The sequence below is a fragment of the Cryptomeria japonica genome, unplaced genomic scaffold (genome assembly GCF_030272615.1).
Source record: "Cryptomeria japonica unplaced genomic scaffold, Sugi_1.0 HiC_scaffold_235, whole genome shotgun sequence".
Taxonomy (NCBI): domain Eukaryota; kingdom Viridiplantae; phylum Streptophyta; class Pinopsida; order Cupressales; family Cupressaceae; genus Cryptomeria; species Cryptomeria japonica.
Genome location: NW_026729057.1, coordinates 206,207 through 230,000, shown reverse-complemented (window position 1 = coordinate 230,000; position 23,794 = coordinate 206,207). Strand labels below are relative to the sequence as shown.

Genomic DNA, 23,794 nt, shown 5'->3' with positions numbered 1-23,794 from the left:
GACGAGAACGCAAACGGGCAAAAGGTTTATTCAAATAGCATTGCGACGCCCGGCGAAAAACTAAAAAAGGGTGCAACACCGGGACTTCCCGGGAGGTCACCCATCCCAGTACTACTCCGGCCCAAGCGCGCTTAACTGCGGAGTTCTGATGGGATCCGGTGCACTAACGCTGGTATGATCGCACCCGTTATGAGCTTGTCGCAGTGTGTACTTAGCAAACCGCGACCCACGTGCGAATCCACCCCGGCCACCCACCCCCGTCGAGGTGCACACCCTCCCTCGCGAAGTGCGCCCCGTTCGCCAAGTGTGAGCCCTGCCCGGGTGCGCGCACCTTGCTAGGGCGTCGGGTGTGCACCCGGCCCGGCCTACGTGCGTGCACCTGGACGGGGCGTCGTGTGCGTGCAGTGTCCCGTCTGCAACGCGGTGCCCACACACCACCTCGGGCGCAACGACCTGCGCTCACATGTGGGCCGAGTGCACCTTGGTGCATGTTCGGGGCGCCTCGGGTGCACGCTCGATCTTGCCCCGGTGCACCAAGGCGCTCGGTTTGCCCCGGGTGCGCACTTGGTGCAAGGTGGGCACCCAAAATAGGGATCAAGCACCAAAACACAAGTTTCGGGATGCAAAATGGGACCCAAGGACCACAAATGCGTTCCAAGACCCATGATGGGTCCACGAGAACAAAAATGTGTTCCGAGACTTAATAAACAAATATTGGGTTTTAGGAGAAGAAACATGCTCTGATGCCCAAAACGAGAATCGACCCCGAAAAGGCCACAGGCCAAAAGTGGGATGCGAGACAAAAAAAAATGGGACCCGAGGACCAAAATTGGGTTCCCAGGTCGAAGACAGGGCAACCGGACAAGAAACGACCTCTAAGGCTCGAAATGAGTCCCGACGACTAAAACTTGACAAGAAGCACCCATCAGGCACCCAACTCGACACCCATGGGATGCCGACCCACCCGGGCTTCCACCTAGCACACCTTGGCACCCACCCACCCTCGCACCCAACCTCGCACCCAACTTAGCACCTTTGAACCCACATTGGCACTCACCCTGACCCTGGCACCTTGGAACCCACATTGGCACTCACCTTGACCCTGGCACCCACCTTTGCACTCACCTTGGGACCCACCCTGGCTCCCACCTCGGCACCCACCCAGACACCCACCTTGGTTCCTTGGCACCCACCTTGGATCCTTGGCACCCACCCCGACACCCACCTTGGCACGCAACTTGGCTACTTGCCACCCACCTTGGCTCCTTGACGCCCACCCCGACAACCACCCCGTGACCTACCCTGGCTAGGGTTGGTGCACACCCACCCTGGTGCCCACCTTGGCACCCACCCCATGACCCACCTTGGCACGCACCTTAGTACCCACCCCGTTACCCACCCTAGGACCCACCCCGTGACCCACCTTGGCCAGGGTGGGTGCCTTGGTGCGCACAACTTGCCTGGGCTGCACACCAGGGCGGGCTCAAGATGGCACCCGCGTTCCGTTTTTTTCACTATCTTTCAAAACGGAAATTTTAAAATCTCGTTTTTTTTTTTTTTTTGCCTTTTCTGGAAATTAGTGAAGGCAGCGCATCAAAGGTGCGCAATGCTGGTGCGAACCCGGGAGCGCTCCGATGTGTGCTCCAAGGTGCGGCGTGCACGAAGTCCGAGCCCGGCTTGCCCCGGGTGCGCACCTCGCGTGCACCTTCGCCGGGGTGAGCACCTTGGCTGGGTTGCGCGCCCTGGTGCGCACCAAGGAGCGCTCTGAAGTGTGCTCCAAGGTGCGGCGTGCACGAAGTCGGAGCTCGGTTTGCCCCGGGTGTGCACCTCGGGTGCGCACCTCGCGTGCACCTTCGCTGCGGTGGGCACCTTGGCTGGGTTGCGCGCCTTGGTGGGCACCATGCAGTGCACGAAGTCGGAGCCCGGTTTGCCCCGGGCGCGCACCTCCGCCAGGGTGGGCACCTTGGTGCGCACAACTTGCCTGGGCTGCGCACCAGGAAGGGCTCAAGATGGCACCCGCGTTCCGTTTTTTTCACTATCTTTCAGAACGGAAATTTTAAAATATCATTTTTTTTTGCCTTTTCTGGAAATTAGTGAAGGCAGCGCATCAAAGGTGCGCAACGCTGGTGCGAACCTGGGAGCGCTCCGATGTGTGCTCCAAGGTGCGGCGTGCACGAAGTCGGAGCCCGGTTTGCCCCGGGTGCGCCCTGGTGGGCACCATGGTGCGCACCAAGGAGCGCTCCGAAGTGTGCTCCAAGGTGCGGCCTGCACGAAGTCGGAGCCCGGTTTGCCCCGGGCGTGCACCGCGGGTGGGCACCTTGGTGCGCATGCCTTGCCTGGGCTGCGCACCAGGGCGGGCTCAAGATGGCACCCGCGTTCCGTTTTTTTCACTATCTTTCAAAACGGAAATTTTAAAATCTCATTTTTTTTTGCCTTTTCTGGAAATTAGTGAAGGCAGCGCATCAAAGGTGCGCACCTCGCTGCCCACCACGGTGCGCAACGCCGGTGGGCACCCGGGAGTGCTTCGAAGTGTGCTCCAAGGTGCTGCGTGCACGTTGTCGGAGCCCGGTTTGCCCCGGGTGCGCACCTCGCGTGCACCTTCGTCGGGGTGGGCACCTTGGCTGGGTTTGCCCCGGCTGCGCTCCGAAGCGGGGTTATTGGAGCGCCGCCTCTTTTTTTGTCGGAGCGTTTGGTGGGGTTTCTCGCATTGGCTCTTCCCAGGCCCGGTTGCCACCCTGGCGCGCACGAAGTCGGAAGTAGGGTTAATTGCCCGGGTGCGCACCTTTGCCAGGGTGGGCACCTTACCTGGGCTGTGCACCAGGGCGGGCTCAAGATGGCACCCGCGTTCCGTTTTTTTCACTATCTTTCAAAACGGAAATTTTAAAATCTCCTCTTTTTTTTGCCTTTTCTGGAAATTAGTGAAGGCAGCGCATCAAAGGTGCGCACCTCGCTGCCCACCTTGGTGTGCTCTGAGGTGCGCACCCGGGAGCGCTACGAAGTGTGCTCCAAGGTGCGGCGTGCACGTTGTCGGAGCCCGGTTTGCCCCGGGTGCGCACCTCGCCTGCACCTTGGCCGGGGTGGGCACCCTGGCTGGGTTTGCCCAGGGTGCGCTCCGAAGCGGGGTTACTGGAGCGCCCCCTCTTTTTTTGTCAGAGCGTTTGGTGGGGTTTCTCGCATTGGCTCTTCCCAGGCCCGGTTGTTGGGTGCGCTCCCACCCTGGCGCGCGCGAAGTTGGAAGTTGGGTTAATTGCCCGGGCGCGCACCTTCGCCAGGGTGGGCACCTTGGTGCGCACACCTTGGCTGGGCTGCGCACCAGGGCGGGCTCAAGATGGCACCAGCATTCCCTTTTTCTCACTATCTTTCAAAACGGAAATTTTAAAATCTCGTTTTTTTTTGCCTTTTATGGAAATTAGTGAAGGCATCGCATCAAAGGTGCGCACCTCGCTGCCCACCTTGGTGTGCTCCGAGGTGCCCACCACGGTGCGCTCCGAGGTGCCCACCACGGTGCGCAACGCCGGTGCGAACCCGGGAGCGCCCCGATGTGTGCTCCAAGGTGCGGCGTGCACGAAGCCGGACCCCGGTTTGCCCCGGGTGCGCACCTCGCGTGCACCTTGGTGCGCACACCTTGGCTGGGTTGCGCGGCCTGGTGGGCACCATGGTGCGCACCAAGGAGCGCTCCAAAGTGTGCTCCAAGGTGCGGCGTGCACGAAGTCCTAGCCCGGTTTGCCCCGGGTGCGCACCTTCGCCGCGGTGGGCACCATGGCGTGCACGAAGTCGGAGCCCGGTTTGCCCCGGGTGCGCACCTCGCGTGCACCTTCGCCGGGGTGGGCACCTCGGCTGGGTTGCGCGCCCTGGTGCGCACCAAGGAGCGCTCCGAAGTGTGCTCCAAGGTGCGGCGTGCACGAAGTCGGAGCCCGGTTTGCCCCGGGTGCGCACCTTCGCCGCGGTGGGCACCCTGGTGCGCACCATGGCGTGCACGAAGTCGGAGCCCGGTTTGCCCCGGGTGCGCACCTCGCGTGCACCTTCGGCGGGGTTGCGCGCCCTGGTGCGCACCAAGGAGCGCTCCGAAGTGTGCTCCAAGGTGCGGCGTGCACGAAGTCGGAGCCCGGTTTGCCCCGGGTGCGCACCTCGCGTGCACCTTCGGCGGGGTTGCGCGCCCTGGTGGGCACCATGGTGCGCACCAAGGAGCGCTCCGAAGTGTGCTCCAAGGTGCGGCGTGCACGAAGTCGGAGCCCGGTTTGCCCCGGGTGCGCACCTCGCGTGCACCTTCGCCGCGGTGGGCACCATGGCGTGCACGAAGTCGGAGCCCGGTTTGCCCCGGGTGCGCACCTCGCGTGCACCTTCGCCGGGGTGGGCACCTCGGCTGGGTTGCGCGCCCTGGTGCGCACCAAGGAGCGCTCCGAAGTGTGCTCCAAGGTGCGGCGTGCACGAAGTCGGAGCCCGGTTTGCCCCGGGTGCGCACCTCGCGTGCACCTTCGCCGCGGTGGGCACCATGGCGTGCACGAAGTCGGAGCCCGGTTTGCCCCGGGTGCGCACCCCGCGTGCACCTTCGCCGGGGTGGGCACCTCGGCTGGGTTGCGCGCCCTGGTGCGCACCAAGGAGCGCTCCGAAGTGTGCTCCAAGGTGCGGCGTGCACGAAGTCGGAGCCCGGTTTGCCCCGGGTGCGCACCTCGCGTGCACCTTCGCCGCGGTGGGCACCTTGGCTGGGTTGGGCACCATTGAGCGCTCCGAAGTGTGCTCCAAGGTGCGCACCATGGCCCTCCAAGGTGCGCAGCATGGCGTGCACGAAGTCGGAGCCCGGTTTGCCCCGGGTGCGCACCTCGCGTGCACCTTCGCCAGGGTGGGCACCTCGGTGCGCACACCTTCTCAATGTTTTCTTGCCTTTTCTGGAAATTGGTGAAGGCAGCGCATCAAAGGTGCGCACCTCGGTGTGCTCCGAGGTGCGAACCCGAGAGCGCTCCGAGGTGCCCACGAAGTCGAAAGTCGGGTTAATTGCATTGTTTTCCCCGGGTGCGCTCCGAGGTGCGCAACATCGGTGCGCACCAAGGAGGGCTCCGAAGTGTGCTCCAAGGTGCGCACGATTCGGAGCTCGGTTTGCCCGGGGTGCGCACACCTTGGCTGGGTTGCGCACCCTTTGTGCGCTCCAAGGTGCGCACGAAGTCGGAGCTCGGTTTGCCCCGGGTGCGCACCTTCGCCAGGGTGCGCACCTTGATGCGCACGCCTTGGCTGGGCTGCGCACCTTGGTGGGCGCCATGGTGCGCACCTTTCGTGCGCTCCAAGGTGCGCACGAAGTCGGAGCTCGGTTTGCCCCGGGTGCGCACCTTGGTGGGCGCCATGGTGCACTCCGAGGTGCCCAAGATTGGTGCGCACCAAGGAGCGCTCCGAAGTGCGCTCCAAGGTGCGCAGGTGCGCGCGAAGTCGAAAGTTGGGTTAATTGTCCGGTTTGCCTCGGGTGCGCACCTTGCGTGCACCTTCGCCAGGGTGGGCGCCTTGGTGCGCACACCTTGGCTGGGCTGCGCACCCGGGCGCGCACACCTTGGCACCCGCGTTTCCTTCATTTTAAATTTTTTTTTTTTACAATCTCTCAAGTGGGAAATTCTATAATCTCAACTTTTTTTGCCTTTTCAGGAAACTTTTGAATGGAGCGCATCATTGGTGCGCTCCGAAGTGTGCTCCAAGGTGCGCACCTCTGGTGTGCTCCAAAGCTCTCTCCAGCTGCGTGCACCTGCCCCGGCCGCGCACCCGGCCCCGCCCAGCTTCGCTCACCTGTCCCGGGCGTCTGGTGCGGAACCTTAGAGTAAGAAACATCACCGTGCACCTTGGCCAACGTGCGCGACTCGACCGAGCGCGCACTGGCCGAGGTGCACACCGATTTCACCTGGGTGCGCGCGCAGCACCTCGGGCGCACCGGGGTGCGCGCACAACGCCCGGGTTGCACCGTGGCCTGTGTGCTCGGGGCGCCTCGGGTGCGCGCTCGGTGTCGCCCCCGCGCGCGCGGTAGTGCGGGCAGCGCACCCCGGCCCGGCCCGGCCCCGACGAGAACGCAAACGGGCAAAAGGTTTATTCAAATAGCATTGCGACGCCCGGCGAAAAACTAAGAAAGGGTGCAACACCGGGACTTCCCGGGAGGTCACCCATCCCAGTACTACTCCGGCCCAAGCGCGCTTAACTGCGGAGTTCTGATGGGATCCGGTGCACTAACGCTGGTATGATCGCACCCGTTATGAGCTTGTCGCAGTGTGTACTTAGCAAACCGCGACCCACGTGCGAATCCACCCCGGCCACCCACCCCCGTCGAGGTGCACACCCTCCCTCGCGAAGTGCGCCCCGTTCGCCAAGTGTGAGCCCTGCCCGGGTGCGCGCACCTTGCTAGGGCGTCGGGTGTGCACCCGGCCCGGCCTACGTGCGTGCACCTGGACGGGGCGTCGTGTGCGTGCAGTGTCCCGTCTGCAACGCGGTGCCCACACACCACCTCGGGCGCAACGACCTGCGCTCACATGTGGGCCGAGTGCACCTTGGTGCATGTTCGGGGCGCCTCGGGTGCACGCTCGATCTTGCCCCGGTGCACCAAGGCGCTCGGTTTGCCCCGGGTGCGCACTTGGTGCAAGGTGGGCACCCAAAATAGGGATCAAGCACCAAAACACAAGTTTCGGGATGCAAAATGGGACCCAAGGACCACAAATGCGTTCCAAGACCCATGATGGGTCCACGAGAACAAAAATGTGTTCCGAGACTTAATAAACAAATATTGGGTTTTAGGAGAAGAAACATGCTCTGATGCCCAAAACGAGAATCGACCCCGAAAAGGCCACAGGCCAAAAGTGGGATGCGAGACAAAAAAAAATGGGACCCGAGGACCAAAATTGGGTTCCCAGGTCGAAGACAGGGCAACCGGACAAGAAACGACCTCTAAGGCTCGAAATGAGTCCCGACGACTAAAACTTGACAAGAAGCACCCATCAGGCACCCAACTCGACACCCATGGGATGCCGACCCACCCGGGCTTCCACCTAGCACACCTTGGCACCCACCCACCCTCGCACCCAACCTCGCACCCAACTTAGCACCTTTGAACCCACATTGGCACTCACCCTGACCCTGGCACCTTGGAACCCACATTGGCACTCACCTTGACCCTGGCACCCACCTTTGCACTCACCTTGGGACCCACCCTGGCTCCCACCTCGGCACCCACCCAGACACCCACCTTGGTTCCTTGGCACCCACCTTGGATCCTTGGCACCCACCCCGACACCCACCTTGGCACGCAACTTGGCTACTTGCCACCCACCTTGGCTCCTTGACGCCCACCCCGACAACCACCCCGTGACCTACCCTGGCTAGGGTTGGTGCACACCCACCCTGGTGCCCACCTTGGCACCCACCCCATGACCCACCTTGGCACGCACCTTAGTACCCACCCCGTTACCCACCCTAGGACCCACCCCGTGACCCACCTTGGCCAGGGTGGGTGCCTTGGTGCGCACAACTTGCCTGGGCTGCACACCAGGGCGGGCTCAAGATGGCACCCGCGTTCCGTTTTTTTCACTATCTTTCAAAACGGAAATTTTAAAATCTCGTTTTTTTTTTTTTTTTGCCTTTTCTGGAAATTAGTGAAGGCAGCGCATCAAAGGTGCGCAATGCTGGTGCGAACCCGGGAGCGCTCCGATGTGTGCTCCAAGGTGCGGCGTGCACGAAGTCCGAGCCCGGCTTGCCCCGGGTGCGCACCTCGCGTGCACCTTCGCCGGGGTGAGCACCTTGGCTAGGTTGCGCGCCCTGGTGCGCACCAAGGAGCGCTCTGAAGTGTGCTCCAAGGTGCGGCGTGCACGAAGTCGGAGCTCGGTTTGCCCCGGGTGTGCACCTCGGGTGCGCACCTCGCGTGCACCTTCGCTGCGGTGGGCACCTTGGCTGGGTTGCGCGCCTTGGTGGGCACCATGCAGTGCACGAAGTCGGAGCCCGGTTTGCCCCGGGCGCGCACCTCCGCCAGGGTGGGCACCTTGGTGCGCACAACTTGCCTGGGCTGCGCACCAGGAAGGGCTCAAGATGGCACCCGCGTTCCGTTTTTTTCACTATCTTTCAGAACGGAAATTTTAAAATATCGTTTTTTTTTGCCTTTTCTGGAAATTAGTGAAGGCAGCGCATCAAAGGTGCGCAACGCTGGTGCGAACCTGGGAGCGCTCCGATGTGTGCTCCAAGGTGCGGCGTGCACGAAGTCGGAGCCCGGTTTGCCCCGGGTGCGCCCTGGTGGGCACCATGGTGCGCACCAAGGAGCGCTCCGAAGTGTGCTCCAAGGTGCGGCCTGCACGAAGTCGGAGCCCGGTTTGCCCCGGGTGTGCACCGCGGGTGGGCACCTTGGTGCGCATGCCTTGCCTGGGCTGCGCACCAGGGCGGGCTCAAGATGGCACCCGCGTTCCGTTTTTTTCACTATCTTTCAAAACGGAAATTTTAAAATCTCATTTTTTTTTGCCTTTTCTGGAAATTAGTGAAGGCAGCGCATCAAAGGTGCGCACCTCGCTGCCCACCACGGTGCGCAACGCCGGTGGGCACCTGGGAGTGCTTCGAAGTGTGCTCCAAGGTGCTGCGTGCACGTTGTCGGAGCCCGGTTTGCCCCGGGTGCGCACCTCGCGTGCACCTTCGTCGGGGTGGGCACCTTGGCTGGGTTTGCCCCGGCTGCGCTCCGAAGCGGGGTTATTGGAGCGCCGCCTCTTTTTTTGTCGGAGCGTTTGGTGGGGTTTCTCGCATTGGCTCTTCCCAGGCCCGGTTGTTGGGTGCGCTCCCACCCTGGCGCGCGCGAAGTTGGAAGTTGGGTTAATTGCCCGGGCGCGCACCTTCGCCAGGGTGGGCACCTTGGTGCGCACACCTTGGCTGGGCTGCGCACCAGGGCGGGCTCAAGATGGCACCAGCATTCCCTTTTTCTCACTATCTTTCAAAACGGAAATTTTAAAATCTCGTTTTCTTTTGCCTTTTATGGAAATTAGTGAAGGCATCGCATCAAAGGTGCGCACCTCGCTGCCCACCTTGGTGTGCTCCGAGGTGCCCACCACGGTGCGCTCCGAGGTGCCCACCACGGTGCGCAACGCCGGTGCGAACCCGGGAGCGCCCCGATGTGTGCTCCAAGGTGCGGCGTGCACGAAGCCGGACCCCGGTTTGCCCCGGGTGCGCACCTCGCGTGCACCTTGGTGCGCACACCTTGGCTGGGTTGCGCGGCCTGGTGGGCACCATGGTGCGCACCAAGGAGCGCTCCAAAGTGTGCTCCAAGGTGCGGCGTGCACGAAGTCCTAGCCCGGTTTGCCCCGGGTGCGCACCTTCGCCGCGGTGGGCACCATGGCGTGCACGAAGTCGGAGCCCGGTTTGCCCCGGGTGCGCACCTCGCGTGCACCTTCGCCGGGGTGGGCACCTCGGCTGGGTTGCGCGCCCTGGTGCGCACCAAGGAGCGCTCCGAAGTGTGCTCCAAGGTGCGGCGTGCACGAAGTCGGAGCCCGGTTTGCCCCGGGTGCGCACCTTCGCCGCGGTGGGCACCCTGGTGCGCACCATGGCGTGCACGAAGTCGGAGCCCGGTTTGCCCCGGGTGCGCACCTCGCGTGCACCTTCGGCGGGGTTGCGCGCCCTGGTGCGCACCAAGGAGCGCTCCGAAGTGTGCTCCAAGGTGCGGCGTGCACGAAGTCGGAGCCCGGTTTGCCCCGGGTGCGCACCTCGCGTGCACCTTCGGCGGGGTTGCGCGCCCTGGTGGGCACCATGGTGCGCACCAAGGAGCGCTCCGAAGTGTGCTCCAAGGTGCGGCGTGCACGAAGTCGGAGCCCGGTTTGCCCCGGGTGCGCACCTCGCGTGCACCTTCGCCGCGGTGGGCACCATGGCGTGCACGAAGTCGGAGCCCGGTTTGCCCCGGGTGCGCACCTCGCGTGCACCTTCGCCGGGGTGGGCACCTCGGCTGGGTTGCGCGCCCTGGTGCGCACCAAGGAGCGCTCCGAAGTGTGCTCCAAGGTGCGGCGTGCACGAAGTCGGAGCCCGGTTTGCCCCGGGTGCGCACCTCGCGTGCACCTTCGCCGCGGTGGGCACCATGGCGTGCACGAAGTCGGAGCCCGGTTTGCCCCGGGTGCGCACCCCGCGTGCACCTTCGCCGGGGTGGGCACCTCGGCTGGGTTGCGCGCCCTGGTGCGCACCAAGGAGCGCTCCGAAGTGTGCTCCAAGGTGCGGCGTGCACGAAGTCGGAGCCCGGTTTGCCCCGGGTGCGCACCTCGCGTGCACCTTCGCCGCGGTGGGCACCTTGGCTGGGTTGGGCACCATTGAGCGCTCCGAAGTGTGCTCCAAGGTGCGCACCATGGCCCTCCAAGGTGCGCAGCATGGCGTGCACGAAGTCGGAGCCCGGTTTGCCCCGGGTGCGCACCTCGCGTGCACCTTCGCCAGGGTGGGCACCTCGGTGCGCACACCTTCTCAATGTTTTCTTGCCTTTTCTGGAAATTGGTGAAGGCAGCGCATCAAAGGTGCGCACCTCGGTGTGCTCCGAGGTGCGAACCCGAGAGCGCTCCGAGGTGCCCACGAAGTCGAAAGTCGGGTTAATTGCATTGTTTTCCCCGGGTGCGCTCCGAGGTGCGCAACATCGGTGCGCACCAAGGAGGGCTCCGAAGTGTGCTCCAAGGTGCGCACGATTCGGAGCTCGGTTTGCCCGGGGTGCGCACACCTTGGCTGGGTTGCGCACCCTTTGTGCGCTCCAAGGTGCGCACGAAGTCGGAGCTCGGTTTGCCCCGGGTGCGCACCTTCGCCAGGGTGCGCACCTTGATGCGCACGCCTTGGCTGGGCTGCGCACCTTGGTGGGCGCCATGGTGCGCACCTTTCGTGCGCTCCAAGGTGCGCACGAAGTCGGAGCTCGGTTTGCCCCGGGTGCGCACCTTGGTGGGCGCCATGGTGCACTCCGAGGTGCCCAAGATTGGTGCGCACCAAGGAGCGCTCCGAAGTGCGCTCCAAGGTGCGCAGGTGCGCGCGAAGTCGAAAGTTGGGTTAATTGTCCGGTTTGCCTCGGGTGCGCACCTTGCGTGCACCTTCGCCAGGGTGGGCGCCTTGGTGCGCACACCTTGGCTGGGCTGCGCACCCGGGCGCGCACACCTTGGCACCCGCGTTTCCTTCATTTTAAATTTTTTTTTTTTACAATCTCTCAAGTGGGAAATTCTATAATCTCAACTTTTTTTGCCTTTTCAGGAAACTTTTGAATGGAGCGCATCATTGGTGCGCTCCGAAGTGTGCTCCAAGGTGCGCACCTCTGGTGTGCTCCAAAGCTCTCTCCAGCTGCGTGCACCTGCCCCGGCCGCGCACCCGGCCCCGCCCAGCTTCGCTCACCTGTCCCGGGCGTCTGGTGCGGAACCTTAGAGTAAGAAACATCACCGTGCACCTTGGCCAACGTGCGCGACTCGACCGAGCGCGCACTGGCCGAGGTGCACACCGATTTCACCTGGGTGCGCGCGCAGCACCTCGGGCGCACCGGGGTGCGCGCACAACGCCCGGGTTGCACCGTGGCCTGTGTGCTCGGGGCGCCTCGGGTGCGCGCTCGGTGTCGCCCCCGCGCGCGCGGTAGTGCGGGCAGCGCACCCCGGCCCGGCCCGGCCCCGACGAGAACGCAAACGGGCAAAAGGTTTATTCAAATAGCATTGCGACGCCCGGCGAAAAACTAAGAAAGGGTGCAACACCGGGACTTCCCGGGAGGTCACCCATCCCAGTACTACTCCGGCCCAAGCGCGCTTAACTGCGGAGTTCTGATGGGATCCGGTGCACTAACGCTGGTATGATCGCACCCGTTATGAGCTTGTCGCAGTGTGTACTTAGCAAACCGCGACCCACGTGCGAATCCACCCCGGCCACCCACCCCCGTCGAGGTGCACACCCTCCCTCGCGAAGTGCGCCCCGTTCGCCAAGTGTGAGCCCTGCCCGGGTGCGCGCACCTTGCTAGGGCGTCGGGTGTGCACCCGGCCCGGCCTACGTGCGTGCACCTGGACGGGGCGTCGTGTGCGTGCAGTGTCCCGTCTGCAACGCGGTGCCCACACACCACCTCGGGCGCAACGACCTGCGCTCACATGTGGGCCGAGTGCACCTTGGTGCATGTTCGGGGCGCCTCGGGTGCACGCTCGATCTTGCCCCGGTGCACCAAGGCGCTCGGTTTGCCCCGGGTGCGCACTTGGTGCAAGGTGGGCACCCAAAATAGGGATCAAGCACCAAAACACAAGTTTCGGGATGCAAAATGGGACCCAAGGACCACAAATGCGTTCCAAGACCCATGATGGGTCCACGAGAACAAAAATGTGTTCCGAGACTTAATAAACAAATATTGGGTTTTAGGAGAAGAAACATGCTCTGATGCCCAAAACGAGAATCGACCCCGAAAAGGCCACAGGCCAAAAGTGGGATGCGAGACAAAAAAAAATGGGACCCGAGGACCAAAATTGGGTTCCCAGGTCGAAGACAGGGCAACCGGACAAGAAACGACCTCTAAGGCTCGAAATGAGTCCCGACGACTAAAACTTGACAAGAAGCACCCATCAGGCACCCAACTCGACACCCATGGGATGCCGACCCACCCGGGCTTCCACCTAGCACACCTTGGCACCCACCCACCCTCGCACCCAACCTCGCACCCAACTTAGCACCTTTGAACCCACATTGGCACTCACCCTGACCCTGGCACCTTGGAACCCACATTGGCACTCACCTTGACCCTGGCACCCACCTTTGCACTCACCTTGGGACCCACCCTGGCTCCCACCTCGGCACCCACCCAGACACCCACCTTGGTTCCTTGGCACCCACCTTGGATCCTTGGCACCCACCCCGACACCCACCTTGGCACGCAACTTGGCTACTTGCCACCCACCTTGGCTCCTTGACGCCCACCCCGACAACCACCCCGTGACCTACCCTGGCTAGGGTTGGTGCACACCCACCCTGGTGCCCACCTTGGCACCCACCCCATGACCCACCTTGGCACGCACCTTAGTACCCACCCCGTTACCCACCCTAGGACCCACCCCGTGACCCACCTTGGCCAGGGTGGGTGCCTTGGTGCGCACAACTTGCCTGGGCTGCACACCAGGGCGGGCTCAAGATGGCACCCGCGTTCCGTTTTTTTCACTATCTTTCAAAACGGAAATTTTAAAATCTCGTTTTTTTTTTTTTTTTGCCTTTTCTGGAAATTAGTGAAGGCAGCGCATCAAAGGTGCGCAATGCTGGTGCGAACCCGGGAGCGCTCCGATGTGTGCTCCAAGGTGCGGCGTGCACGAAGTCCGAGCCCGGCTTGCCCCGGGTGCGCACCTCGCGTGCACCTTCGCCGGGGTGAGCACCTTGGCTGGGTTGCGCGCCCTGGTGCGCACCAAGGAGCGCTCTGAAGTGTGCTCCAAGGTGCGGCGTGCACGAAGTCGGAGCTCGGTTTGCCCCGGGTGTGCACCTCGGGTGCGCACCTCGCGTGCACCTTCGCTGCGGTGGGCACCTTGGCTGGGTTGCGCGCCTTGGTGGGCACCATGCAGTGCACGAAGTCGGAGCCCGGTTTGCCCCGGGCGCGCACCTCCGCCAGGGTGGGCACCTTGGTGCGCACAACTTGCCTGGGCTGCGCACCAGGAAGGGCTCAAGATGGCACCCGCGTTCCGTTTTTTTCACTATCTTTCAGAACGGAAATTTTAAAATATCGTTTTTTTTTGCCTTTTCTGGAAATTAGTGAAGGCAGCGCATCAAAGGTGCGCAACGCTGGTGCGAACCTGGGAGCGCTCCGATGTGTGCTCCAAGGTGCGGCGTGCACGAAGTCGGAGCCCGGTTTGCCCCGGGTGCGCCCTGGTGGGCACCATGGTGCGCACCAAGGAGCGCTCCGAAGTGTGCTCCAAGGTGCGGCCTGCACGAAGTCGGAGCCCGGTTTGCCCCGGGTGTGCACCGCGGGTGGGCACCTTGGTGCGCATGCCTTGCCTGGGCTGCGCACCAGGGCGGGCTCAAGATGGCACCCGCGTTCCGTTTTTTTCACTATCTTTCAAAACGGAAATTTTAAAATCTCATTTTTTTTTGCCTTTTCTGGAAATTAGTGAAGGCAGCGCATCAAAGGTGCGCACCTCGCTGCCCACCACGGTGCGCAACGCCGGTGGGCACCCGGGAGTGCTTCGAAGTGTGCTCCAAGGTGCTGCGTGCACGTTGTCGGAGCCCGGTTTGCCCCGGGTGCGCACCTCGCGTGCACCTTCGTCGGGGTGGGCACCTTGGCTGGGTTTGCCCCGGCTGCGCTCCGAAGCGGGGTTATTGGAGCGCCGCCTCTTTTTTTGTCGGAGCGTTTGGTGGGGTTTCTCGCATTGGCTCTTCCCAGGCCCGGTTGCCACCCTGGCGCGCACGAAGTCGGAAGTAGGGTTAATTGCCCGGGTGCGCACCTTTGCCAGGGTGGGCACCTTACCTGGGCTGTGCACCAGGGCGGGCTCAAGATGGCACCCGCGTTCCGTTTTTTTCACTATCTTTCAAAACGGAAATTTTAAAATCTCCTCTTTTTTTTGCCTTTTCTGGAAATTAGTGAAGGCAGCGCATCAAAGGTGCGCACCTCGCTGCCCACCTTGGTGTGCTCTGAGGTGCGCACCCGGGAGCGCTACGAAGTGTGCTCCAAGGTGCGGCGTGCACGTTGTCGGAGCCCGGTTTGCCCCGGGTGCGCACCTCGCCTGCACCTTGGCCGGGGTGGGCACCCTGGCTGGGTTTGCCCAGGGTGCGCTCCGAAGCGGGGTTACTGGAGCGCCCCCTCTTTTTTTGTCAGAGCGTTTGGTGGGGTTTCTCGCATTGGCTCTTCCCAGGCCCGGTTGTTGGGTGCGCTCCCACCCTGGCGCGCGCGAAGTTGGAAGTTGGGTTAATTGCCCGGGCGCGCACCTTCGCCAGGGTGGGCACCTTGGTGCGCACACCTTGGCTGGGCTGCGCACCAGGGCGGGCTCAAGATGGCACCAGCATTCCCTTTTTCTCACTATCTTTCAAAACGGAAATTTTAAAATCTCGTTTTCTTTTGCCTTTTATGGAAATTAGTGAAGGCATCGCATCAAAGGTGCGCACCTCGCTGCCCACCTTGGTGTGCTCCGAGGTGCCCACCACGGTGCGCTCCGAGGTGCCCACCACGGTGCGCAACGCCGGTGCGAACCCGGGAGCGCCCCGATGTGTGCTCCAAGGTGCGGCGTGCACGAAGCCGGACCCCGGTTTGCCCCGGGTGCGCACCTCGCGTGCACCTTGGTGCGCACACCTTGGCTGGGTTGCGCGGCCTGGTGGGCACCATGGTGCGCACCAAGGAGCGCTCCGAAGTGTGCTCCAAGGTGCGGCGTGCACGAAGTCCTAGCCCGGTTTGCCCCGGGTGCGCACCTTCGCCGCGGTGGGCACCATGGCGTGCACGAAGTCGGAGCCCGGTTTGCCCCGGGTGCGCACCTCGCGTGCACCTTCGCCGGGGTGGGCACCTCGGCTGGGTTGCGCGCCCTGGTGCGCACCAAGGAGCGCTCCGAAGTGTGCTCCAAGGTGCGGCGTGCACGAAGTCGGAGCCCGGTTTGCCCCGGGTGCGCACCTTCGCCGCGGTGGGCACCCTGGTGCGCACCATGGCGTGCACGAAGTCGGAGCCCGGTTTGCCCCGGGTGCGCACCTCGCGTGCACCTTCGGCGGGGTTGCGCGCCCTGGTGCGCACCAAGGAGCGCTCCGAAGTGTGCTCCAAGGTGCGGCGTGCACGAAGTCGGAGCCCGGTTTGCCCCGGGTGCGCACCTCGCGTGCACCTTCGGCGGGGTTGCGCGCCCTGGTGGGCACCATGGTGCGCACCAAGGAGCGCTCCGAAGTGTGCTCCAAGGTGCGGCGTGCACGAAGTCGGAGCCCGGTTTGCCTCGGGTGCGCACCTCGCGTGCACCTTCGCCGCGGTGGGCACCATGGCGTGCACGAAGTCGGAGCCCGGTTTGCCCCGGGTGCGCACCTCGCGTGCACCTTCGCCGCGGTGGGCACCATGGCGTGCACGAAGTCGGAGCCCGGTTTGCCCCGGGTGCGCACCTCGCGTGCACCTTCGCTGGGGTGGGCACCTCGGCTGGGTTGCGCGCCCTGGTGCGCACCAAGGAGCGCTCCGAAGTGTGCTCCAAGGTGCGGCGTGCACGAAGTCGGAGCCCGGTTTGCCCCGGGTGCGCACCTCGCGTGCACCTTCGCCGCGGTGGGCACCATGGCGTGCACGAAGTCGGAGCCCGGTTTGCCCCGGGTGCGCACCCCGCGTGCACCTTCGCCGGGGTGGGCACCTCGGCTGGGTTGCGCGCCCTGGTGCGCACCAAGGAGCGCTCCGAAGTGTGCTCCAAGGTGCGGCGTGCACGAAGTCGGAGCCCGGTTTGCCCCGGGTGCGCACCTCGCGTGCACCTTCGCCGCGGTGGGCACCTTGGCTGGGTTGGGCACCATTGAGCGCTCCGAAGTGTGCTCCAAGGTGCGCACCATGGCCCTCCAAGGTGCGCAGCATGGCGTGCACGAAGTCGGAGCCCGGTTTGCCCCGGGTGCGCACCTCGCGTGCACCTTCGCCAGGGTGGGCACCTCGGTGCGCACACCTTCTCAATGTTTTCTTGCCTTTTCTGGAAATTGGTGAAGGCAGCGCATCAAAGGTGCGCACCTCGGTGTGCTCCGAGGTGCGAACCCGAGAGCGCTCCGAGGTGCCCACGAAGTCGAAAGTCGGGTTAATTGCATTGTTTTCCCCGGGTGCGCTCCGAGGTGCGCAACATCGGTGCGCACCAAGGAGGGCTCCGAAGTGTGCTCCAAGGTGCGCACGATTCGGAGCTCGGTTTGCCCGGGGTGCGCACACCTTGGCTGGGTTGCGCACCCTTTGTGCGCTCCAAGGTGCGCACGAAGTCGGAGCTCGGTTTGCCCCGGGTGCGCACCTTCGCCAGGGTGCGCACCTTGATGCGCACGCCTTGGCTGGGCTGCGCACCTTGGTGGGCGCCATGGTGCGCACCTTTCGTGCGCTCCAAGGTGCGCACGAAGTCGGAGCTCGGTTTGCCCCGGGTGCGCACCTTGGTGGGCGCCATGGTGCACTCCGAGGTGCCCAAGATTGGTGCGCACCAAGGAGCGCTCCGAAGTGCGCTCCAAGGTGCGCAGGTGCGCGCGAAGTCGAAAGTTGGGTTAATTGTCCGGTTTGCCTCGGGTGCGCACCTTGCGTGCACCTTCGCCAGGGTGGGCGCCTTGGTGCGCACACCTTGGCTGGGCTGCGCACCCGGGCGCGCACACCTTGGCACCCGCGTTTCCTTCATTTTAAATTTTTTTTTTTTACAATCTCTCAAGTGGGAAATTCTATAATCTCAACTTTTTTTGCCTTTTCAGGAAACTTTTGAATGGAGCGCATCATTGGTGCGCTCCGAAGTGTGCTCCAAGGTGCGCACCTCTGGTGTGCTCCAAAGCTCTCTCCAGCTGCGTGCACCTGCCCCGGCCGCGCACCCGGCCCCGCCCAGCTTCGCTCACCTGTCCCGGGCGTCTGGTGCGGAACCTTAGAGTAAGAAACATCACCGTGCACCTTGGCCAACGTGCGCGACTCGACCGAGCGCGCACTGGCCGAGGTGCACACCGATTTCACCTGGGTGCGCGCGCAGCACCTCGGGCGCACCGGGGTGCGCGCACAACGCCCGGGTTGCACCGTGGCCTGTGTGCTCGGGGCGCCTCGGGTGCGCGCTCGGTGTCGCCCCCGCGCGCGCGGTAGTGCGGGCAGCGCACCCCGGCCCGGCCCGGCCCCGACGAGAACGCAAACGGGCAAAAGGTTTATTCAAATAGCATTGCGACGCCCGGCGAAAAACTAAAAAAGGGTGCAACACCGGGACTTCCCGGGAGGTCACCCATCCCAGTACTACTCCGGCCCAAGCGCGCTTAACTGCGGAGTTCTGATGGGATCCGGTGCACTAACGCTGGTATGATCGCACCCGTTATGAGCTTGTCGCAGTGTGTACTTAGCAAACCGCGACCCACGTGCGAATCCACCCCGGCCACCCACCCCCGTCGAGGTGCACACCCTCCCTCGCGAAGTGCGCCCCGTTCGCCAAGTGTGAGCCCTGCCCGGGTGCGCGCACCTTGCTAGGGCGTCGGGTGTGCACCCGGCCCGGCCTACGTGCGTGCACCTGGACGGGGCGTCGTGTGCGTGCAGTGTCCCGTCTGCAACGCGGTGCCCACACACCACCTCGGGCGCAACGACCTGCGCTCACATGTGGGCCGAGTGCACCTTGGTGCATGTTCGGGGCGCCTCGGGTGCACGCTCGATCTTGCCCCGGTGCACCAAGGCGCTCGGTTTGCCCCGGGTGCGCACTTGGTGCAAGGTGGGCACCCAAAATAGGGATCAAGCACCAAAACACAAGTTTCGGGATGCAAAATGGGACCCAAGGACCACAAATGCGTTCCAAGACCCATGATGGGTCCACGAGAACAAAAATGTGTTCCGAGACTTAATAAACAAATATTGGGTTTTAGGAGAAGAAACATGCTCTGATGCCCAAAACGAGAATCGACCCCGAAAAGGCCACAGGCCAAAAGTGGGATGCGAGACAAAAAAAAATGGGACCCGAGGACCAAAATTGGGTTCCCAGGTCGAAGACAGGGCAACCGGACAAGAAACGACCTCTAAGGCTCGAAATGAGTCCCGACGACTAAAACTTGACAAGAAGCACCCATCAGGCACCCAACTCGACACCCATGGGATGCCGACCCACCCGGGCTTCCACCTAGCACACCTTGGCACCCACCCACCCTCGCACCCAACCTCGCACCCAACTTAGCACCTTTGAACCCACATTGGCACTCACCCTGACCCTGGCACCTTGGAACCCACATTGGCACTCACCTTGACCCTGGCACCCACCTTTGCACTCACCTTGGGACCCACCCTGGCTCCCACCTCGGCACCCACCCAGACACCCACCTTGGTTCCTTGGCACCCACCTTGGATCCTTGGCACCCACCCCGACACCCACCTTGGCACGCAACTTGGCTACTTGCCACCCACCTTGGCTCCTTGACGCCCACCCCGACAACCACCCCGTGACCTACCCTGGCTAGGGTTGGTGCACACCCACCCTGGTGCCCACCTTGGCACCCACCCCATGACCCACCTTGGCACGCACCTTAGTACCCACCCCGTTACCCACCCTAGGACCCACCCCGTGACCCACCTTGGCCAGGGTGGGTGCCTTGGTGCGCACAACTTGCCTGGGCTGCACACCAGGGCGGGCTCAAGATGGCACCCGCGTTCCGTTTTTTTCACTATCTTTCAAAACGGAAATTTTAAAATCTCGTTTTTTTTTTTTTTTTGCCTTTTCTGGAAATTAGTGAAGGCAGCGCATCAAAGGTGCGCAATGCTGGTGCGAACCCGGGAGCGCTCCGATGTGTGCTCCAAGGTGCGGCGTGCACGAAGTCCGAGCCCGGCTTGCCCCGGGTGCGCACCTCGCGTGCACCTTCGCCGGGGTGAGCACCTTGGCTGGGTTGCGCGCCCTGGTGCGCACCAAGGAGCGCTCTGAAGTGTGCTCCAAGGTGCGGCGTGCACGAAGTCGGAGCTCGGTTTGCCCCGGGTGTGCACCTCGGGTGCGCACCTCGCGTGCACCTTCGCTGCGGTGGGCACCTTGGCTGGGTTGCGCGCCTTGGTGGGCACCATGCAGTGCACGAAGTCGGAGCCCGGTTTGCCCCGGGCGCGCACCTCCGCCAGGGTGGGCACCTTGGTGCGCACAACTTGCCTGGGCTGCGCACCAGGAAGGGCTCAAGATGGCACCCGCGTTCCGTTTTTTTCACTATCTTTCAGAACGGAAATTTTAAAATATCGTTTTTTTTTGCCTTTTCTGGAAATTAGTGAAGGCAGCGCATCAAAGGTGCGCAACGCTGGTGCGAACCTGGGAGCGCTCCGATGTGTGCTCCAAGGTGCGGCGTGCACGAAGTCGGAGCCCGGTTTGCCCCGGGTGCGCCCTGGTGGGCACCATGGTGCGCACCAAGGAGCGCTCCGAAGTGTGCTCCAAGGTGCGGCCTGCACGAAGTCGGAGCCCGGTTTGCCCCGGGCGTGCACCGCGGGTGGGCACCTTGGTGCGCATGCCTTGCCTGGGCTGCGCACCAGGGCGGGCTCAAGATGGCACCCGCGTTCCGTTTTTTTCACTATCTTTCAAAACGGAAATTTTAAAATCTCATTTTTTTTTGCCTTTTCTGGAAATTAGTGAAGGCAGCGCATCAAAGGTGCGCACCTCGCTGCCCACCACGGTGCGCAACGCCGGTGGGCACCCGGGAGTGCTTCGAAGTGTGCTCCAAGGTGCTGCGTGCACGTTGTCGGAGCCCGGTTTGCCCCGGGTGCGCACCTCGCGTGCACCTTCGTCGGGGTGGGCACCTTGGCTGGGTTTGCCCCGGCTGCGCTCCGAAGCGGGGTTATTGGAGCGCCGCCTCTTTTTTTGTCGGAGCGTTTGGTGGGGTTTCTCGCATTGGCTCTTCCCAGGCCCGGTTGCCACCCTGGCGCGCACGAAGTCGGAAGTAGGGTTAATTGCCCGGGTGCGCACCTTTGCCAGGGTGGGCACCTTACCTGGGCTGTGCACCCGGGCGGGCTCAAGATGGCACCCGCGTTCCGTTTTTTTCACTATCTTTCAAAACGGAAATTTTAAAATCTCCTCTTTTTTTTGCCTTTTCTGGAAATTAGTGAAGGCAGCGCATCAAAGGTGCGCACCTCGCTGCCCACCTTGGTGTGCTCTGAGGTGCGCACCCGGGAGCGCTACGAAGTGTGCTCCAAGGTGCGGCGTGCACGTTGTCGGAGCCCGGTTTGCCCCGGGTGCGCACCTCGCCTGCACCTTGGCCGGGGTGGGCACCCTGGCTGGGTTTGCCCAGGGTGCGCTCCGAAGCGGGGTTACTGGAGCGCCCCCTCTTTTTTTGTCAGAGCGTTTGGTGGGGTTTCTCGCATTGGCTCTTCCCAGGCCCGGTTGTTGGGTGCGCTCCCACCCTGGCGCGCGCGAAGTTGGAAGTTGGGTTAATTGCCCGGGCGCGCACCTTCGCCAGGGTGGGCACCTTGGTGCGCACACCTTGGCTGGGCTGCGCACCAGGGCGGGCTCAAGATGGCACCAGCATTCCCTTTTTCTCACTATCTTTCAAAACGGAAATTTTAAAATCTCGTTTTCTTTTGCCTTTTATGGAAATTAGTGAAGGCATCGCATCAAAGGTGCGCACCTCGCTGCCCACCTTGGTGTGCTCCGAGGTGCCCACCACGGTGCGCTCCGAGGTGCCCACCACGGTGCGCAACGCCGGTGCGAACCCGGGAGCGCCCCGATGTGTGCTCCAAGGTGCGGCGTGCACGAAGCCGGACCCCGGTTTGCCCCGGGTGCGCACCTCGCGTGCACCTTGGTGCGCACACCTTGGCTGGGTTGCGCGGCCTGGTGGGCACCATGGTGCGCACCAAGGAGCGCTCCGAAGTGTGCTCCAAGGTGCGGCGTGCACGAAGTCCTAGCCCGGTTTGCCCCGGGTGCGCACCTTCGCCGCGGTGGGCACCATGGCGTGCACGAAGTCGGAGCCCGGTTTGCCCCGGGTGCGCACCTTCGCCGCGGTGGGCACCCTGGTGCGCACCATGGCGTGCACGAAGTCGGAGCCCGGTTTGCCCCGGGTGCGCACCTCGCGTGCACCTTCGGCGGGGTTGCGCGCCCTGGTGCGCACCAAGGAGCGCTCCGAAGTGTGCTCCAAGGTGCGGCGTGCACGAAGTCGGAGCCCGGTTTGCCCCGGGTGCGCACCTCGCGTGCACCTTCGGCGGGGTTGCGCGCCCTGGTGGGCACCATGGTGCGCACCAAGGAGCGCTCCGAAGTGTGCTCCAAGGTGCGGCGTGCACGAAGTCGGAGCCCGGTTTGCCCCGGGTGCGCACCTCGCGTGCACCTTCGCCGCGGTGGGCACCATGGCGTGCACGAAGTCGGAGCCCGGTTTGCCCCGGGTGCGCACCTCGCGTGCACCTTCGCCGGGGTGGGCACCTCGGCTGGGTTGCGCGCCCTGGTGCGCACCAAGGAGCGCTCCGAAGTGTGCTCCAAGGTGCGGCGTGCACGAAGTCGGAGCCCGGTTTGCCCCGGGTGCGCACCTCGCGTGCACCTTCGCCGCGGTGGGCACCATGGCGTGCACGAAGTCGGAGCCCGGTTTGCCTCGGGTGCGCACCCCGCGTGCACCTTCGCCGGGGTGGGCACCTCGGCTGGGTTGCGCGCCCTGGTGCGCACCAAGGAGCGCTCCGAAGTGTGCTCCAAGGTGCGGCGTGCACGAAGTCGGAGCCCGGTTTGCCCCGGGTGCGCACCTCGCGTGCACCTTCGCCGCGGTGGGCACCTTGGCTGGGTTGGGCACCATTGAGCGCTCCGAAGTGTGCTCCAAGGTGCGCACCATGGCCCTCCAAGGTGCGCAGCATGGCGTGCACGAAGTCGGAGCCCGGTTTGCCCCGGGTGCGCACCTCGCGTGCACCTTCGCCAGGGTGGGCACCTCGGTGCGCACACCTTCTCAATGTTTTCTTGCCTTTTCTGGAAATTGGTGAAGGCAGCGCATCAAAGGTGCGCACCTCGGTGTGCTCCGAGGTGCGAACCCGAGAGCGCTCCGAGGTGCCCACGAAGTCGAAAGTCGGGTTAATTGCATTGTTTTCCCCGGGTGCGCTCCGAGGTGCGCAACATCGGTGCGCACCAAGGAGGGCTCCGAAGTGTGCTCCAAGGTGCGCACGATTCGGAGCTCGGTTTGCCCGGGGTGCGCACACCTTGGCTGGGTTGCGCACCCTTTGTGCGCTCCAAGGTGCGCACGAAGTCGGAGCTCGGTTTGCCCCGGGTGCGCACCTTCGCCAGGGGGCGCACCTTGATGCGCACGCCTTGGCTGGGCTGCGCACCTTGGTGGGCGCCATGGTGCGCACCTTTCGTGCGCTCCAAGGTGCGCACGAAGTCGGAGCTCGGTTTGCCCCGGGTGCGCACCTTGGTGGGCGCCATGGTGCACTCCGAGGTGCCCAAGATTGGTGCGCAACAAGGAGCGCTCCGAAGTGCGCTCCAAGGTGCGCAGGTGCGCGCGAAGTCGAAAGTTGGGTTAATTGTCCGGTTTGCCTCGGGTGCGCACCTTGCGTGCACCTTCGCCAGGGTGGGCGCCTTGGTGCGCACACCTTGGCTGGGCTGCGCACCCGGGCGCGCACACCTTGGCACCCGCGTTTCCTTCATTTTAAATTTTTTTTTTTTACAATCTCTCAAGTGGGAAATTCTATAATCTCAACTTTTTTTGCCTTTTCAGGAAACTTTTGAATGGAGCGCATCATTGGTGCGCTCCGAAGTGTGCTCCAAGGTGCGCACCTCTGGTGTGCTCCAAAGCTCTCTCCAGCTGCGTGCACCTGCCCCGGCCGCGCACCCGGCCCCGCCCAGCTTCGCTCACCTGTCCCGGGCGTCTGGTGCGGAACCTTAGAGTAAGAAACATCACCGTGCACCTTGGCCAACGTGCGCGACTCGACCGAGCGCGCACTGGCCGAGGTGCACACCGATTTCACCTGGGTGCGCGCGCAGCACCTCGGGCGCACCGGGGTGCGCGCACAACGCCCGGGTTGCACCGTGGCCTGTGTGCTCGGGGCGCCTCGGGTGCGCGCTCGGTGTCGCCCCCGCGCGCGCGGTAGTGCGGGCAGCGCACCCCGGCCCGGCCCGGCCCCGACGAGAACGCAAACGGGCAAAAGGTTTATTCAAATAGCATTGCGACGCCCGGCGAAAAACTAAGAAAGGGTGCAACACCGGGACTTCCCGGGAGGTCACCCATCCTAGTACTACTCCGGCCCAAGCGCGCTTAACTGCGGAGTTCTGATGGGATCCGGTGCACTAACGCTGGTATGATCGCACCC

General features: G+C 63.6%; 5 non-coding genes across 5 annotated transcripts; all 5 read right to left on the bottom strand.

Moving 5' to 3' along the window:
- Positions 1 to 67: 67 nt before the first annotated feature.
- On the bottom strand, positions 68 to 186 carry LOC131869128 (5S ribosomal RNA). The gene has a single exon (XR_009367523.1). It is a non-coding gene; the product is annotated as a 5S ribosomal RNA (ribosomal RNA).
- Positions 187 to 6,101: 5,915 nt separating this feature from the next.
- On the bottom strand, positions 6,102 to 6,220 carry LOC131869127 (5S ribosomal RNA). Its single transcript, XR_009367522.1, has one exon. It is a non-coding gene; the product is annotated as a 5S ribosomal RNA (ribosomal RNA).
- A 5,446-nt stretch (positions 6,221 to 11,666) lies between these two features.
- Positions 11,667 to 11,785, bottom strand: LOC131869125 (5S ribosomal RNA). The gene has a single exon (XR_009367520.1). It is a non-coding gene; the product is annotated as a 5S ribosomal RNA (ribosomal RNA).
- A 5,989-nt stretch (positions 11,786 to 17,774) lies between these two features.
- Positions 17,775 to 17,893, bottom strand: LOC131869124 (5S ribosomal RNA). The gene has a single exon (XR_009367519.1). It is a non-coding gene; the product is annotated as a 5S ribosomal RNA (ribosomal RNA).
- A 5,782-nt stretch (positions 17,894 to 23,675) lies between these two features.
- LOC131869126 (5S ribosomal RNA) lies at positions 23,676 to 23,794 on the bottom strand. The gene has a single exon (XR_009367521.1). It is a non-coding gene; the product is annotated as a 5S ribosomal RNA (ribosomal RNA).